This window comes from Olea europaea, chromosome 18 (assembly GCF_002742605.1).
Source record: "Olea europaea var. sylvestris chromosome 18, O_europaea_v1, whole genome shotgun sequence".
In the NCBI taxonomy this organism is placed as follows: domain Eukaryota; kingdom Viridiplantae; phylum Streptophyta; class Magnoliopsida; order Lamiales; family Oleaceae; genus Olea; species Olea europaea.
The window spans coordinates 28,275,294-28,283,093 of record NC_036254.1 but is presented as its reverse complement, the minus strand read 5'-3'; positions in this window follow the sequence as shown (position 1 = coordinate 28,283,093).

Here is a 7,800-nt window from a genome sequence, read left to right as displayed (position 1 = left end):
CCGGAGTCTCAATTTCACTATTGAAGTTTGCATAAAATTCGCGGACTATACTTTCATAAGCCGAGTGTGGCTTTTCTACAATCTTCTCCCATCCACAGATTTGTATAAATTTGTCAACTCAAAACCACGAAAATCATCTAACCGGACCTGTCTCTCTGGTATTATGCCCCAATGGTGTATTATGTTCTCATATCGAGCTAATGTTTCTGCATCACGAAATCTTCGTACACCTCCTATTAGCTCTTTGGTGCGGGCTGTGCCGGAGGAGGAACCAACTTTTTCTTTACCTTTTGATGTTCTCTTTGGCGGCATCCTACACAAATAAGGAACGAAGTGCATCAAGTTCTTGAAATAAGAAAACGATAAAGAATATCATTGTCATGCACAAATCCCCCAAACTTTCTTGAAAATGTGTTCAATATTCAACGCATGGAAGTTAATGTTACATTAATATTGCATTAATGAGAAAAACTCAAAACTATGGCTCTAACATGCACTTTTTTAAATTCGACCCATGATTAAGTGACCAACTTCAGCCCCAAACATCACCGAGAAATATTAAAATTTCCCCGGACAATGTCTGGACATATGAAAGTACTCATTGTGGTCTAGTATATATCCAAATTTCACTACAATCGGAGGTCGTTTGGTTAGGAAAATACATGGATGAAATTAGTGACGTGAGTTGACATAGCTTAGTAATTTATGTGGTTATGTGCACAAATATGTGAGGCTAACGTTTTCTAATGAAATTCCATGAAATTGCTCGTCTAGTACGCCTCACATTAACAAGGTAAATCATCACACAAATGAAAAGTTCATAATTTTGAATTATATGTGTCATTGACATTTAATCGAACACGTTGTGTGCATTAAGAATTTCCTTCACTTTGTTTTTGATTTACACTTAGGGCTAGTCCACAAATCACAATTCAACACTTACCCAATTCGAAAATGTCATGAAATCCAAAATTTCGAATCATATGCCTCATTGACATTTAATCGAACACGTTGTGTGCATTGGGAATTTCCTTCACTTTGTTTTTGATTTACACTTAGGGCTAGTCCACAAATCACAATTCAACACTTACCCAATTCGAAAATGTCATGAAATCAAAGAAGAACTTTAAACTTTGCATAGAAATTAAATTTCTTACCTTGAGATCTTTGTGAAAGGAAAGTAGAAGCTTTGCTCCAAAATTCTTGATAATTTATGCCAATGTTGGGAATAATGTGGGGTTAGGGTGAAGATGTGCAAGAGTGTTGGTGATTGATGTTGTGTGTGAAGGTGGATTTAGGGGGAGGGAGAAGCATGTGTTCGTGTGGGAGTGATTTGGGGAGGGGGGAGGAAAAAAATGGGTTGTTTAGCAAGTGACGGGTTAATAACCCGTCACTTATACACCATGCGGCCGCATGGTGTAATTGAATTCTCCCTATGTTGGTTCGGTCAGGGTCCATGCGGCCACATGGACAAAGCCCAAATTTATTTTTTTTAAAACTAAAGCAACTTATAATTTTAACCCCAAACACACCTTGAAATTTTAAAAATTCCCCGAAATTGGTTTTCAATTTCAAAATTGACTCGACTCTACATATTCGAAATTTTTTTTTTTAAAAAAATCTCAAAAAATAAAACGAACGACATTGAACCACGAAATTCATTACTTCACACTCAAACACCCAAAAACACGAAATTTAACCCCAACTCATGCAACTGGAAACGTGTAGTGCCTAGACTATCATGCGTGAATGATCAATGACATACGAAATGTAAACAAATTCCTAAACAAATGCAATAAAATAAATTGAAGGATACAGTGGGTTGCCTCCCACCCAGCGCCAGTTTATAGTCGATAGCTCGACTTTCCTGTATCTTCTTCGCATTGGGTTGTTGAGTTGCACAGTGGACTTCTGCTTAGGGAAATTACAGCCCCAATAATGTTTCATTCTTTGCCTATTAACAATGAAAGTACCTTTGGTCTCGTGACTCACTTCAATAGCCCCATATTGCATCACCTTAGTTGTGGTATAGGGATCCGACCACCTTGTTCTTAGCTTTCCTGGAAAGAGTTTGAGTCTAGAATTGTACAATAACACTTTCTGGCCAACTTCAAACTTTCGCCTCTGAATGTTTAAATCATGCCATCTCTTGGTGCGCTCCTTGATCAACTTTGAGTTCTCGTAAGCTTCCATTCTCATCTCATCCAATTCATTAAGTTGCAGCAGTCGTTTTTCACCAGCAGCCTTGAGATCCATATTCAACTGTTTCATAGCCCAATATGCTTGATACTCTAACTCCAATGGTAGATGACACGCTTTCCCAAAAACCAGGCGGTATGTACACATTCCTATTGGTGTCTTAAACTCTGTTCTGTAAGCCCACAGTCTTTGCCCATTGACGATGAAAGTACCTTTGGTCTCGTGACTCACTTCAATAGCCCCATATTGCATCACCTTAGTTATGGTATAGGGACCCGATCACCTTGTTCTTAACTTTCCTGGGAAGAGTTTGAGTCTAGAATTGTACAATAACACTTTCTGGCCAACTTCAAACTCTCACCTCTGAATGTTTAAATCATGCCATCTCTTGGTGCGCTCCTTGATCAACTTTGAGTTCTCGTAAGCTTCCATTCTCATCTCATCCAATTCATTAAGTTGCAGCAGTCGTTTTTCACCAGCAGCCTTGAGATCCATATTCAACTGTTTCATAGCCCAATATGCTCGATGCTCTAACTCCAATGGTAGATGACACGCTTTCCCAAAAACAGGTGGTATAGAGACATTCCTATTGGTGTCTTAAATGCTGTTTTGTAAGCCCACAGTGCATCGTCGAGCTTCTTAGACCAATCTTTTCGGGATGAGTTCACTGTAAGTTCCAGTATTCTCTTTAACTGCCTGTTCGAAACTTCAACTTGCCCATTGGTTTATGGATGATATGGAGTTGCTACTTTATGTTTCACCCCATATTTGTTCAACAGCTGCTCTAATTGACGATTTATGAAGTGTTTGCCCCCATCACTTATTATTGCCCTCGGTGTACCATATCTTGTAAATATGTACTTCTTCAAGAACTCTATCACCACTTTCGCGTCGTTAGTAGGCAATGCAACAGCTTCCACCCACTTAGAGACATAGTCAACGGCCGCCAAGATATATTGATTTGAGTACGATGGGGAAAAAGGTCCCATGAAGTCTATTCCCCAGACATCAAATATTTCAACCTCCAAGATGTAATTTAATGGCATCTCATTTCTTCTTGAGATATTTCCGGGTCGTTGACATTTATCACATCTCTTCACATACTCGAATGTGTCTCTGAATAAAGTAGGCCAATAGAAACCCGACTGTAGTATCTTTGCAGCAGTCTTTGAAGCTCCAAAATGCCCAGCATATGCAGAAGAGTGACAATGTTCTAGAATCTCCGGTACTTCATCTTCAGGAATGCATCTTCTGATTATCTGATTTGCGCCTCTTCTGTAGAGAATAGGATCCTCCCAAAAGTAATACTTCAGCTCCGCGAAGAACTTCTTTCTTTGATGGCTAGAATACTCTGGTGGTGGGATGAACTTAGCAAGGTAGTTAACAATATCAGCGTACCATGGGACTATTTCTACTCCAAAAATTTGCTCATCTGGAAAGATTTCATTGATGTCAACTGACATCTCAAGTTCATCCCGTTCCAATCTTGATAGGTGGTCGGCTACCACATTTTCACTGCCCTTCTTATCCTTGATCTCAATATCGAACTCTTGCAACAACAATATCCAGCGGATCAATCTCGGCTTAGCATCCTTCTTTATCATAAGATAATTCAGAGCAGCATGATCTGTGTAGACGATGACCTTAGACCCAACAAGATATGATCTGAACTTGTCGAATGCATAAACCACAGCTAGCAATTCCTTCTCAATCGTCGCATAGTTGATTTGGCCGTCGTTCAAAGTTCTACTTGCATAGTATATCACATGAAAGATTTTATTCTTTCTTTGTCCCAATACCGCACCAACTGCATGATCACTCGCATCGCACATTAGCTTAAACGGCAAATCCCAATCAGGTGACACAATCACAGGCGCTGTTGTGAGTTTTTCCTTCAAAGTATTGAACGCTATCAAACATTCCTCATCAAACTCAAAAGATACCTCTTTCATTAGCAAGTTGCACAGAGGCTTGGTGATTTTGGAGAAGTCCTTTATAAACCTCCTGTAAAACCCTACATGCCCAAGGAAGCTTCGAACTCCTTTTATTGATGTAAGTGGTGGTAATTTCTCAATAACCTGAATTTTCACCTTATCCACCTCTATCCCCTTTTCTGATACTCTATATCCCAAGACTATTCCCTCTTGAACCATGAAATGACATTTTTCCCAATTCAATACTAAGTTCGTTTCTCTGCATCTTTGCAAAACCAAGTTTAAGTGATCCAAACACTCATCAAATGAGGTCCCAAAGATCAAGAAGTCATCCATAAAGATTTCAATGAATTTCTCTACCATATCTGAGAAAATTGCCATCATGCATCGCTGAAATGTGGCCGGAGCGTTGCAAAGTCCAAATGGCGTTCTTCGGTATGCAAAGGTACCATAGAGGCATGTGAAGGTGGTCTTCTCCTGATCATCCGGTGCCACTGGTATCTAATTATAACCCGAATACCCATGCAGAAAACAGTAGTGGGAATGGCCTGCCAATCTCTCCAATATCTGATCTATAAACGGAAGAAGGAAGTGATCTTTCTTTGTAGCAATATTTAGTTTGTGGTAATCAATGCAAACTCTCCACCCTGTTACCGTCCTTGTCGGAATCAACTCATTCTTTTCATTATAAACCACTGTAATTCCTCCTTTCTTGGGCACAACTTGCACTGGACTAGTCCATTTACTATCTGATATCGGGTAGATTATTCTAGCATCCAGAAGTTTGATCACCTCAGCTCTTACTACCTCCTTCATGTTTGGGTTTAGCCTTCTTTGACTTTCAACTGTTGGTCGAAAATTCTCCTCCATGAGAATTTTATGCATACATAAGGAAGGGCTGATCCTTTTGATATCAGCTATGGTCCACCCAATTGCTTGCTTGTTATCTCGAAGCACCCTAAGCAGTTTTTCCTCCTCCACTTCACTAACCATGTTTGAAATTATCACTGGAAGTGTATTGGACTCCCCCAAATATGCATATCTTAAGTGTGGGGGCAACTACTTAAGTTTCAACTTTGGTGGCTTCAGAATAGATGGCTGTGATTTTTCTGGCCCTCTTCCAAGCTGCTCAAAGTATCGTTTCCGCGTGTAAGGTGGATTGGACTCCAAAAATCTTGCACACATTTCTATGTCCATGGAATCAGAATTTGTGGATTTAGAATGTGCAATGCATGCCTCCAATGCATCTGATGGATTTTACAGTGTAAATGACTCTTCAATCATTTTATCAATCATGTCAACCCTGAAACATCTGTCAGTCTCTATTGGCAGTTTCATGGCCTTGAAGACATTGAATGAAACATGTTCTTCTCCCAATCTCAATATCAACTGCCCATTCTGAACGTCGATCAAAGCTCTGCCTGTGGCCAAGAATGGTCTTCCCAGTATTAAAGGAACATCTTTATCTTCTTCCATATCCAGAATTAGAAAATCCGCTGGAAATTCTCCACTTTAACCAATACGTCTTCAATTATTCCCCGTGGATGTGTCAATGATCTGTCAGCCAGCTGTAAGGTCACCGTGGTAGCTTTAGCTTCTCCCAATCCTAATTTCCTGAAAATAGACAATGGCATTAAATTAATACTTGAACCAAGATCACATAAAGCTTTATCAAAATACAATTCACTAATGGTACAAGGGACAGTGAAACTCCCCGAATCTTTCAATTCTGGCGGGAGCTTTCTCTGAATCCTGGCACTACACTCCTCTGTTAGCATAACTGTCTCGTGATCTCCTAGCTTCCTTTTGTTTGATAGGATGTCTTTCACGAATTTTGCATAGCTAGGCACCTGAACCAGTGCTTCAGCGAATGGGATGTTGATATGGAGCTTCTTGAAGATTTCGAGAAACTTCTTGTATTGCTGTTCCATCTTTTGCTTCTTCAGCCTCTGTGGGAACGGTATGGGTGGCTCATAGGGGTTCACAGCTACAGTTTCTTTATCCCTTGAGTTTCCTTTTTTTGCTCTCGGTGTTGGCTCTTCTGTCTGTTCTTCTTGCTCCAAAATCTTTTCTACTTCAGGAGACACCTCTTCTCTGTTTGCCACGGGATTATTCACTTGTCTCTCAGGTAATTCCACTCCATTTCTCGTTGTTATAGCCTTTGCATGCTCTTTCGGATTGACTTCTGTGTCAATGATCTGTCAGCCAGCTGTAAGGTCACCCCCATGAAGGATATTTGTTTAGGGAAGATAAATTGTGCATTCCTAATTGTTCTTTCCATGAATTATTGGTAAGGAGAAGCACATGAGGGTGGTTAATGGGACACTTCGGGGTTCAAAAGACTCTAGGCATGTTAAGGGAACATTTTTATTGGCCTAAAATGCGACATGACGTAGAACAAATATGTGGAAAGTGCATAAATTGTAAAAAGGCTAAGTCTAAGGTTCAACCCCATGGTTTGTATACTCCTTTGCCTGTAGTGAACCTTGGGTAGACGTATCTATGGACTTTGTGTTAGGTTTGCCTAGGACAAAAAGGGATCAGAATTCAATATTTGTAGTGGTCGATAGGTTTAGTAAGATGGCGCACTTCATACCATGTCATAAATTGACGATGCTACTAATATTGCAGACTTATTCTTTAGGGAAATAGTACGTTTACATGGAGTACCTAAAAGTATAGTGTCTGATAGGGACGTGAAGTTTTTGAGTCATTTTTGGCGTGTTCTGTGGAGTAAGTTAGGAACTAAGTTATTACTTTCTACAACTTGTCACCCACAAATAGATGGACAAATTGAGGTAGTTAATTGAACTATGACTCAACTACTTAGGACAGTGATCAATAAAAATCTGAAATCATGGGAAGAGTGTTTACTGTTTATAGAGTTTGCATATAATCGAGCTACACATTCTACTACTTCATTTTCTCCTTTTGAAATTGTTTATGGTTTTTGTTCACGAAATAATTCTTTCGATTTAAAACTACCGCAAGTGTACGATTCGTAACAAGTAATAAAGTGAATTTTTAAAAGTCCGAATATCGTCCCTTAGAGATTGAGTAGTTTAATTCTATATAATCTAACCTTAACCGAATCTAATTGAGTGAAAATATGGTCTAAATGCAAAAAGCGCTAATTTCAATTAAAAACCCTAATTTCACTAAAAAAAACCCTAATTGCTCAATTAGAAACCCTAATTTCGAAATTTCTCTAATTAAACGACTCAAACACTCAAGTAAATGAAATTATGCAAATTCAAAAGCTAATTTATGGAAATGAATCAAACTAAAGTCACTAGGATCACGAATCCCCAATTGAAGTTATAAAAACCCTAATTCATAAAATTATTGACCCAATGGAAATTTGTCGATTCAATGTTCCTAATTCTATCCAATATATTCTCTCGATATATATTAGACCTATTTTTGCACACCACCAGCCTATATCTCTATGGATGATGCAACTATACAAGAATGCATGTGGTTTTGTGAACAATTAAAGAATTGCATAAAGCATAGGGATATATCTCTATCCCCTATCGGACCCTATGTTAATTTACACCTTATCGAACCTATTCCACTTCTCTTGAATGTAAGAAATAAGTCATCAACGCTCACACAATCATTGGCCACTAATTGCGGAATAAAATTAATGCATGTAAACAAATCA